Below are 12,256 nucleotides of genomic sequence, written 5' to 3'. Positions count from 1 at the left end.
CTTGAGAGCCCCTTGGACAGCAGGGAGATCAAACCAGTCCATCCTAAAGGAGATCAGTCCTGGGTGTTCATTGGAAGGACTGATGCTAAAGCTGAAACACCAATACTTTTGCCACCTGATGCGAACTGACTCACTGGAAAAGACCCTGATGCTGGGAAAGATAGAAGGCAGGAGGAGAAGGGGACGACAGAGGATGAGATGGTTGGATGGTATCACTGACTCTATGGACATGAGTTTGAATAAGCTCTGGGAGTTGGTGATGGACAGGGAAGCCTGGCCTGCTTCAGTCCATGGGGTCGCAAAGAGTCAGACACCACTGAGCAACTGAACTGAACTGAATTCTAACAGTATATGTTATTCAACTCAATATTCAATTAATGTTTTAATTTCAAAATATAATCTATATTATATTATAGATTATAATCTATAATAATCTATATAATCTATAAAAATTATCAGTGACATATTTTACTTTTTTCACAATAAGGTTTTGAAATCTAGGGTGTATTCTATATATACAGCCTGTCAGTTTTGACCAGTATCATTTCAAGTAGCCACTTGTGGCTTCTGGCCACCAAGTTGGACACAGGAACACTAGAGTAAGCCCTGTCTGAGGTTACCTAAATCAGGACAAACTAAATTAATTTTATTGAGAGAAAACAGGACTACTCTACAAAGTAAGAATTCTTTTCTAGTTTTAAATACTGGACTAATACTTCTGAAGTTCAGAATAACACAGCTGTATTTGAACCTCAATGCAGCTGCATCATATAAAATGAAGACATTTTAATCCCAATAGGAAACAGGAAAATTGATGAAGTGAAATGATGCACAGCCCACGTGTGCCTGAACGAATGGCTTCCTGGAGACCTTAGAAGAAATGTTAGTCCTGTAAATACCAGGATGAGTTTCTGGCATCTTCGGGGTGATTAATATTGAAGGTATTGTGCTGAGTTCTTCCTTTTCCTAAAGAAAGCTCGTATTTTGGGTATCTTCTGACTGAAAAAAAAAAAATCCACACTATTATAACTGTTTCTTCAAGTCTACAACCTATGGCTTGGTGCTTTCTGGAAAGTGTTAAACCACTGACCAACAATGAAAAAGGGGAAATAAATATTGGCTGTATGGTTGAATAAAAATAAAGACACATATTTTTGTTTTAGTTGAATACATCTTTTTTCTTTTTTTCCAGAGGACAAAAACTAATATTTCCACCCAACTTGTGCTTGAAGTTCAGTTATGTGCTAGGAGTTCCACCTTCATCTTGAGTCACGGTCCCTCCTGGGGCCATGAGACTCCTTATCTCCAACAGTGAGCTGGGATATTCAGCTGCTTCACATTTCATATTTGAGAAGAGATACCCTTTCAAACTCCACACTTTAGCAGTTTCTTCCACAAATTTAGTAATTCATCAATTTAATAAATATTTATTGAAAACCTACTATTCTAAGTACTTGAAATAGAAGAGTGAAAATAACAGAAAAAATAGAAAAAAGCTTCTCTTTCAAAGAGACAAAAAATGAGGAAAAATAAGGAAATAAAATAATAGTGGATCAATAGTGATTAGTGCTGTATAAGAATATAAGTCAAGGAAAATGTGGGGAAACACAATGATTTGAGATGAACTGTGTTGGGGGGAATGAAGGGTGTGATTTATTTATTTATTTATTTTTAAATTTTTTTTTATTAGTTGGAGGCTAATTACTCCACAACATTTCCCTGGGTTTTGTCATACATTGATATGAATCAGCCATAGAAGATGCTGGAGAGGGTGTGGAGAAAAGGGAACCCTCTTACACTGTTGGTGGGAATGCAAACTAGTACAGCCACTATGGAAAACAGTGTGGAGATTTCTTAAGGGTGTGATTTTTGATAGAATGTTTAGAGACGATCTCATTGAGGTGATATTTGAGCAAAGACCTGAAGAAATTGAGGAGAAATAGACAACAAATGCAAATGCCCAGAGGCAGCAGCAAGACTGTGCCTCTGGCATGTCCCAGCTAACATCATACTCAAAGGTGAAAAGCTTAAAGTCTTTCCTTTAACATCAGGAAAAAGACAAGGATGTTCACTCTCACCACTTCTGTTTAACACAGTATTGAAAGTCCTAGCCATAGTAACCAGACAAGAAAAATAAATACAGTCATCCAAATTGGAAAGGAAAGAGTATAATTGTCACTATTTGCAGATGACATGTTACTCTATCATGAGAAATCTTACTCTATCTGAAAATCCTAAAGCCTTCAAACTATTAGAACTAATATATAAATTTAGTAGAGTTACAAGATTAATATACAGAAATGTGTTGTTTTTCTATACATCAATAATGAATTATCAAAAAGAGAAGGCAAGAAAATAATACCATTTAAAATCACATCAAAAAGAATAAAATATCTAGGAATAAACTAAACCAAGGTGGTAAAAGATCTATACCCTGTAAACTATAAAACACTGATGAAGAATTTGAAAATGATAAAAGTAAATGGAAAAATACCCCATACTCTTGGATTAGAAGAACTAATATTGTTAAAATAGCCATACTATCTGAAGCAGTGATTTAATGCAATCCCTATTAACAAACCCATGGCATTTTTACTAGAACAAACAATTGTAAAGTTTATATGGAACCACAAAGATCCAGAACTGTCAAAGCAATCTTGAGAAAAAAGAACAAAGCTAGAGGTATCACACTCTCTGACTTCAGACTACATAAAAACTACAGTAATCAAAATAGCATCCGTTCAGTTCAGTTCAATTCAGTCACTCAGTCGTGTCCGACTCTTTGTGACCCCATGAATGCCAGGTCTCCCTGTCCATCACCAACTCCCGAAGTTTACTCAAACCCATGTCCATTGAGTCGGTGATGCCATCCAGCCATCTCATCCTCTGTCGTCCCCTTCTCCTGCTGCCCCCTATCCCTCCCAGCATCAGGGTCTTCTCCAATGAGTCAACTCTTCGCATGAGGTGGCCAAAGTACTGGAGTTTCAGCTTCAGCATCAGTCCTTCCAATGAACACCCAGGACTGATCTTCTTTAGGATGGACTGGTTGGATCTCCTTGCAGTCAAGGGACTCTCAAGAGTCTTCTCCAACACCATAGTTCAAAAGCATCAATTTTTTGGTGCTCAGCTTTCTTTGCAGTCCAACTCTCACATCCATACATGACCACTGGAAAAACCATAGCCTTGACCAGATGGACCTTTGTTGGCAAAGTAATCTCTGCTTTTTAATATGCTATTATAGTACTGGCACATAAACAGACTCATAGATCAATGGAATAGAATAGAGAATTCAGAAATAAACCCATACACTTAGAGCCAATTAATTTATGATAAAGGAGGCACCCTGGTGGCTCAGATGGTAAAGTGTCTGCCTGCAATGCAGGTGACCTGGGCTCGAGCCCTGGGTTGGGAAGATTCCCTGGAGAAGGAAATGGCAACCCACTCTAGTACTGTTGCCTGGAAAATCCAATGGACAGAGGAGCCCTGTAGGCTACAGTCCATGGATTTGAAGAGAGTCGGATACTTCTGAGTGACTTCAATTCAAAGGAGGAAAGAGTATACAATGGGGCAAAGATAGTGTCTTCAGTAAGTGGTGCTGGAAAAAGTGGACAGTTACAAAGACGGTAGTGAGATTAGAACATTTGCTCAGACCATATTCAAAAACAAACTCAAAGTGAATTAAAGATTTAAATATAAGGATGTAAACCATAAAAATTCTAGAAAAGAATATAGGTAGAACACTCTTTGACACAAATCTTAGGAACATTTTTTTGGATCTGTTTTCTAAGGCTAAACAAATAAAAGCAAAAATAAACAAGTGGGACCTAATTAAACTTAACAGCTTTTGCACAGCAACAGTAAACATTGACAAAAAGAAAACAATCTACTGAATGGGAGAAAATATTTGCAAATGATATGACCAATAAAGGGTTAGTATCTAAAATAAATAAACAGTTCATATAACTCAATATCAAAAAGGAAACAACCTGATTAAAAAATGAGCAGAAGACCTAAATAGACTTTTTTTCCATGAAGATATACAGATGGCCAATAGATACATGAAAAAATGCTCAACAATGCTAATCATCAGAGAAATGCAAATCAAAATTACAATGAGATATCATCTCACGCTTACCAAAGTGGCTATCATCAAAAATTCTGCAAATAACAAATGTTGGCAAGAATGTGGTGAAAAGGGAACTCTAGTATCCTGATGGTGGAATTGTAAATTTTTGCAGCCACTATGGAAAACGGTACAGAAGATTACTCTAAAACTAAAAGTAGAACTATATATGATCCAGCAATCCCACTGCTGGGTATATATCCAAAGAAAATGAAAACACTAATTCCAAAAGATACATGTACCTCAATATCTATAACACAGTTATTCACAATAGCCAAGTTATGGAAGCAACCTAAGTGTCCAGCTATGGACAAATAGTTAAAGAAGATGTGGCTTATATACACAATTGATTATTACTTGGCCATCAAAAATTTTCTGCCACTTACAACAGTGTGGATGGACCTACAGGGTATCTTGCTTAGTGAAATAAGTCAGAGAAAGACAAATACACTATGCTATCCCTTATGTGATTAGTTTCTCAGTTGTGTCTGATTCTTTCCAACCCTGTGGACTATAGCTGGTCAGGCTCCTCTGTCCATGGGGATTCTCTAGGTCATATTACTGGAGTGGGTCACCATCCCCTCCTCCAGAGGATTGTCCCAACCCAGGGATCAAACCCAGGTCTCCTGCATTGCAGGCAGATTCTTTACTGTCTGAGCCACCAAGGAAGCCCATGTTATCACTTATATGTAGAGTCTAAAAAATAAAACAAGTAAATGTATATAACAAAACAGAAAAAACTCGCAGATATAGAGAACAAACTAGTATTTACCAGTGAGGAAAAAGGAAGGAAGGGCAAGATATAAGTATGGTATTAAGAGATACAAGCTAATATGTATAAAATAATAACAAGGATATATTGTACAGCACAGGGAAATATAACTGCTATTTTGTAATAACTTTAAATGGAGTATAATATATAAAATATTGAATCACTATGTTGTACACCTGAAACTAATATAATATTGTAAATTGACTATTCATTAATAAAAAATCAGATTGACATGTTCAAAGAATAGCACACAGGTACATTGTGATTCCCAAGGGTCTTTACATACATTGATGACCTCTCTGTCTCACTCACTCCCTATAAAGGGATTTTTCAAACTTAATAATAAAAATCATTATCTTGGATAATCTAAATTTACCAAACTGTAACCCAAGTCAATGATGAAAGAGACAGGAGGATAATATTAGGCCAGAGGGTTTCCTGCTAGGCTTTTGCCACTTGTAAAGTGAAGGATATTAACTATGGCATCTACTTACAGTTGCTGGGAATTTTACCCTACAGTATTGCTATGTTATCAGTTGTTTCTCTCCCCTTCCCCAACCTCCTATTGTCTAAATAAACCTGGGTCTTCCCAAGTGGCTCAGTGGTAAAGAATTCACCTGCCAATGCAAGAGACACAGGAGATGCAGGTTTGATCCCTGGGTGGGGAAAATCCCCTGTAGGAGGAAATGGTAACCCACTCCAGTATTCTTGCCTGGGAAATTCCACAGACAGAGAAGCCTGGCGGACTATAGTCCATGGGGTGACAAAGAGTCAGACACGACTTAGCAACTGAGCACACACATACGGAAGACATCTGAACATGAGCTAGTTCACTGACCAAGCCCTCTTAAGTACTTCTCTCTTCCTCTACCCTACAATTTCTTATACACAGTCTCTTTGGAACCTCTGCCTTTACTTATCCACTCTTTCTGTTAAGGGATGCTGATTACCTTTACATTATTAGTAAGACCTTCATCAGAGAGGAAAGGAGGAAGTTAAATCAATCAAATAATAGCCAAATCATCCTAACTGGAGATAAACCGAAAATTGGCTGAAGAGAGTCTGAAACATGGAGGAAGAATTAGATTTAAGTCTAAATATATATCTATAAAAGAAAAATATGGATAGTTAATAACACCTAGCTAAGATTTAGCTAAGGCTAAATGGGAAAGAATTAATTTAAAGAAGGCCAAGAAAAATCAGACCTGGAGAGCAAGCATAGGTTCTCATTAGTGAGTCACAATAATTTAGGCAATAAATGTGTAATTGTGGGATAAGATTAACTAGGTGTTTAAAGGTTGTTGAAGATCTTAAATTGTACCAATTTAGCAGAGACTATACTCAGTGTGTTTTAATATAACTAATTCCCAGAATAGAAGGGAGCCTAAGTATTTCTGTACATCTGTGGGTCTCTGCTATGTGAGATCTTCTCTAACATTTGCTGAGTTGGGGTTAGAACCCCAAAATGTCTGGGTGAAGGGCTTTAGCTTCACTTTGAACAACTGAAAAAAAAAAAACCAAAAAAAAACCCTTGTTTTAAAATTAAACAAAAAAGCTCACAGAAATTCTTAAGAATCACAAAATGTTAGAGCTGCAAAGGGCTCTAGTCAAAACTTTTCATTTTACAGATGAAAAGTCAGTTTCTTCATCTGTAAAATGAAGTGGTTGGAAAAGATGAGATCAAATATCTTCCACTTCCAGGAACCCATAAAATCTAGAGAGGTGAAGTGGTGCCCAAAGTTGCAAAGCTGGTCTGTGCCAGGCTTGAAAAGTGGACATGGTTCCCAAGATTCTCTTTATGGCTGTGAGTCAATTCTGTGTTTTAAAAGAGTCAGTCAGCTCAGTTGCTTGATACGATGCAGATAAACAGCCATCTTACTGAGCTAGATATTGTTTTCTATTTCAATCACTTTTCCTGTGTCATGTAAACATAACCTCAGGAATGATCCCTAGTCACAGGAGGAACAAGGCTTGTGCTTGGAGCTGGCTGAGTCATTCCATAGACTCCAACAACTTGGCCATGGGCACTGGAACTAAAAAACAATGGATTGTTCAAAGGTGAGCTAAAGTGGGACTTGACCAAGAAAAACAAAGTATCCAACAACCCTAACAAACTAGAAGTCACTGACGGGTTCAAAATACTTTATCTGCAGGTCTTGTTTCCATGGATGCCAAAGGACTTCTACATTTCCCTGGCACTGGGAGACAGTAGCCGGAAATGTTCCAGCAATGACTTCATGGCCAGTCGTCTCCAAGCCTGGAGATGAAGTGGTCTATCCCCATACTCCACTCTGCAGCTATGATCCTCTAATCAATACCTTGGGTTCCAAATCTGAGACATACTTTCATTTCATCTTCTTCCAGAAAACAGGTCAACATCAGGCATTAATAAGTACTTTTTACACTCACATCCCATAAACAAAATAATACATTTAAAACAAACTGCAAAGGGTATTTGTAACTTAAATTATAGACGAAGGGTTAATATATTAAGGGCTTCTGAAACATGAAAAATAAAATACCAACAACCCTACCAGGAAAAGGGTAACTTAAAAGCATTTGGTTTGCAGCAAAAAAAAATGTGTATGTACCCTAAACATATGAGCAAATGTTCAATCTTACTCATAATAAGAAAAGCAACAAGTCAAACCACAGAGAAATAAAAATCCTCACCTATTGTGTGGGTAAAAATTCAAAATTGTAACAGAATTCTGCATTGGCAAGGCTGTGCAGAACACATAATGTCATACATTGCTGGTTTGAATGCAAAATGGTACAAACTTTATGGAAAGGAATTTGGCATCCAGGAAAATTACAAATACTTTTTAACTTATTTCTAGAAATCTTTCCCAAAGAAACAGTGGCAAAATGTGAAAAGTTATTGAAGTTATTAATTGTAACACCATTAATAATTATAAAAGACAAAAAAAAAAAAAAAACCCCAAAAACCAAATGTCCATCAACAGACAGCTGGTTGAATAAACTACTGTGTGCTCTGCAGCTATAAAAGAAAATGAAAAAGCTCTTTATATGTTGCTATGGATTACTCTTCAAAATACTACTAATTAAAGAACAGCAAGGTGATTAACCATGTGTGCATGGTTGGGTGTATTCATGCTTATTTGCTTAGATTTGAAGCAGAAGAATAAACTAAAAACCAGCCAAAATGGCTGAAAAATCGGAGTAGAGAAGTCAGGGATAAAAGCTAGATTTCTCTTCTTTTCTTTGGTTTTCATTTTGGAATTCTATAGATATTTAATCTAATTTCAAAACAGAAATTAAAAGCAAAGTGAAACAAATGAACATTATTGTATATTTGACTTGTGGCTTAACTACATAGAGGATTATTTTAAGAACTCTTAAAACAGAGTAATTTTTAGCTATTCATCCTAGTGGCATATATATAAAGTTTAAAAAGAACTGCAATGAAATCTAAGCAGTTTTCAATAATCACATTTTTAGTGATAATGTGTATTATAACCTTGAAAAAATATATTTAAAAGACATAAGAAATTATATTAATGTAATAGAAAGAAGAAAAGAAGCAGAAGAAAAATTTAAATACAAAGTAAATTCAAGGCAGTTAAATAAATGTAAATTGAAACTAACAATATTCATATGAACTTGTGATATTATTTCTCCTTCAAAACAAATAAAAATATCTAGAAACAATGACCAATCCAATAGCAATGAAAACACCTAGTGCCCACATTTTAAGCTCTAAATAAATTCCCCTCTTATAAAGAAGCAAGATTTCTTAGAGATATGTTTGTTTCCACATCAGGGTACAGGAAACATACAAGATAAGGTTGGAATGTCTAGTCCTGCTCCAAAATAAGAAATCTCTGAAAGACTTGGATTTATGGCAAATGGATGTAGGAGAAATTTGAAGAGTCCCCTAGTTGTCAAAAATGGAATATTTTGATCATCAAAAAGTATAATTACTGTAGTAGATGGGAACATATCAACTATGTTTAAATCCATGTATTGATATGATACTTTAACATTGAAACATGTATATTATCATATGTGAAATAGATTGCCAGTATTGGTTCGAAGCATGAGACAGGGCGCTCAGGGCTGGTGCACTGGGACAACCCTGAGAGATGGGATGGGGCGGGAGGTGGGAGGGGGGCTTCAGGATGGGGGACACATGTACATCCATGGCTGATTCATGTCAATGTATGGCAAAAACCACTACAATATTGTAAAGTTATTAGCCTCCAATTAAAATAAATAAATTAATTTAAAAAAAAATAAAAGCAAAAAAAAATAGTAAGAAAAAAAATACCTCCTTGATCATATGTGGGAGATGCTAGAGAAACAATTCATTATTTTGAAAATTAGTAAATACAAAGATCAATAATTTTTCCTGATTTTTTTGTTTAAATAATACCACAGGTACTCAAATAGTTGATCTGGAGAACTACTTCTTTTGGGAGAGTACCAGCTAATACATGCAAAAAGGTAGGATAGAATTACCACAGCACTAGTTTATAACCACTAATACATACTAGACTAGCATAACCATTGATGGGTACTAAGGTCATTAGCTAAAATTTGTTGTTGTTCACTCACTCAGTGGTGTCTGACTCTTTGCGACCCCATGGACTGCAGCATACCAGGCTTCCCTGTTCATCACCAACTCCCGGAGTTTACTCAAACTCACATCCATAGAGTCAGTGATACCATCCAACAATCTCATCTTCTGTCATCCCCTTCTCCTCCTGCCTTCAATCTTTCCCAACATCAGGGTCTTTTTCAATGAGTCAACTCTTTGTATTAGTGGCCAAAGTACTGGAGCTTCAGGTTTAGCATCAGTCCTTCCAATGAATATTCAGAGTTGATTTCCTTTAGGATTGACTGTTTTCCTCTCCTTGCTGTCCAAGGCACTCTCAAGAGTCTTCTCCAACATCACACTTCAAAAGCATCAATTCTTGGACACTCAGTCTTCTTTATGGTCCAACTCACATCTGTACATGACTACTGGAAAAACCATAGCTTTGACTATACAGATTGTTGTCGGCAAAGTGATGTCTCTGCTTTTTAATATGATGTCTAGATTTGTCATAGCTTTTCTTCCAAGGAGTAAGCATCTATTAATTTCATGGCTGAAGTCACTATCTGCAGTGATTTTGGAGACCAAGAAAATAAAGTCTCTCACTGTCTCCATTGTTTCCCTATATATTTGCCATGAAGTGATGGGACCAGATGACATGATCTTAGTTTTTTGAATGTTGAGTTTTAAGCTAACTTTTTAACTCTCTTCTTTCACTTTCATCAAGAGGCTCTTCAGTTCCTCTTTGCTTTCTGCCATAAGGGTGGTATCATCTGCCTATCTGAGGTTATTGATATTTCTCCTGGCAATCTTGATTCCAGCTTGAGCCTCTCACATGAAGCACTATGCATATAAGTTAAATAAGTCAGGTGACAATATACAACCTTGATGTACTCCTATCCGGATTTTGAACCAATCCATTGTTCCATGTGCAGTTCTAACTGTTGCTTCTTGACCTGCATACAGATTTCTCAGAAGGCAGGTAAATTGGTCTGGTTGAAGGTCATTGGGATTTTATTACAGAATTTCCCCATGACTGGGATTTGATCTGACTAACTAAATTTCAAATTTTAGTGTGCATATAAACCACTTGGGGCTTCCCAGGTGGCTCAGTGAGTAAAGAATCCACCTGCAATGCAGGTGATGCAAGAGATGTGGGTTCAAACCCTGGGTTGGGAAAATACCCTGTAGCAGGGCATGGCAACCCACTCCAGTATTCTTGCCTGGAGAATCCCATGGACAGAGGAGTCTGGTGGAGAGCAGTCCATAGGGTCGCAAAGAGTTGGACACAACTGAAGTGACTGAGCAGGCAAGCATGCATGCGTTCATAAACCACTTGAGGATATTGTTAAATTTTAGAAGCTAATTCAGCAGCTCTGGTGCTGTATTTAAAACAAGGTGCCGCATGGTGCCAATGCTGCTGGGCTAGTCTAAGAAAGAGAAGAGCAGCCCCTGGTACGTGGGAGCTGGCCTGTTACTATCAGCTGGGCCTTGTTGTTCTCTTGTTGAGTATAAACAATTTCACATAAAACATCAGACAATTTCACTCTGTGACCATAAAGAATCAAGACAAAAACAAGACTACTGGGTAATCACATTTAAGCATAAATAATGAAGACTGTCCAAACTGCAGCATCCCTATCCTGGCTATCATGAGTGATGCTGTTTCTTTACCAGTTGTAGGCTTAGGTTCTATTCAGTCTTTCCTCCTGCTAGAGAAGATTTACTAAAATGTCCTATCACTCATGCTTTCTGACAGCATCTAATCCACAGCCAAGTCCTGATTCCTTAAGCCCTCCCTAAAATCACCAAGCATTAGCCCACACCCTATAACATTCCTTTCTAACACCCTCTGAGAGGTCCCACTGTTCCTCTGGTGAGCAGTTTCTTCATTATAACATGTAATAAACATGTCTTATTCAACTACAGGTGTGTTCTGGTGGTCTTTGCTGGAGCAATAATTCAGCAGTGTGGTGGATCAGCTTGGTCACCAAACACTCTGTGCTTCCTGATGTGATTCTGTAGAGACTCAGAGCAAGCAAGTAATCTTGCCAAAAAAATGAACCCTGATCTGATTCAATTTCTAGATTTAACCATCAGTTTACAAGAAATCCTGAGGCTAGTGGAACATTCAAGTAATCATATTTAATTCAACCACAAGACAATTTGCCTTTCTGTTTCCAATAAATAAGTGACAAGAAAAATAGAAGATGGAAGGGTAACATATAGATTAAAAAAATACTAGATGCCATATCCATCAACTGTAATGTGTAGCCTTTATTTGGGTTCTAATTTGTACAGACTACTACATGAACTAATAAAGATAATGACAAAAAGAAAATTCTGCCTTCTTGAACAGAGGATAGCACTTTGATAATATTAAAAAAGATTGTTAATATTTTTAGGTTTCATAATGACAACTGTCATTTTTCAAAACACTTGCAAATAAAATGATACAATGTCTGAGACTTGTTTTAATATAATTCAGTCATAGTGAGAAGGAATGTAGGAGGATATCGATAAAACACTTCAGCCAAATTTGATTATTATCATAATTTGATAATAGGAAGTGTATATGACTACTCTTGGAGAAGGAAATGGCAACCCACTCCAGTGTTCTTGCCTGGAGAATCCCATGGATAGAGGAGCCTGGTGGGCTACAGTCCACAGGGTCGCAGAGTCGGACACGACTGAGCGACTCCACTTGTGACAACTTTTTAAAATATTTTCCCTATTCTTAATATGTTTGAAACATTATATAGTAATTAATTTTCAAGGTTATTTTTTACCATTTAATTCAATA

At 36.8% G+C, this 12,256-nt stretch overlaps 1 protein-coding gene across 1 annotated transcript in view; it reads right to left on the bottom strand.

Moving 5' to 3' along the window:
• The window catches only part of SLC9A9 (solute carrier family 9 member A9), a 647,359-nt gene that overhangs the window by 452,877 nt on the left and 182,226 nt on the right, over positions 1 to 12,256 (bottom strand). The window lies entirely within an intron of this gene.

The sequence above is a fragment of the Cervus canadensis genome, chromosome 7, assembly GCF_019320065.1.
Source record: "Cervus canadensis isolate Bull #8, Minnesota chromosome 7, ASM1932006v1, whole genome shotgun sequence".
Taxonomy (NCBI): Eukaryota; Metazoa; Chordata; class Mammalia; order Artiodactyla; family Cervidae; genus Cervus; species Cervus canadensis.
Note: the sequence above shows the minus strand (reverse complement) of the source record. Positions and strands in the feature narration are given on the sequence as shown.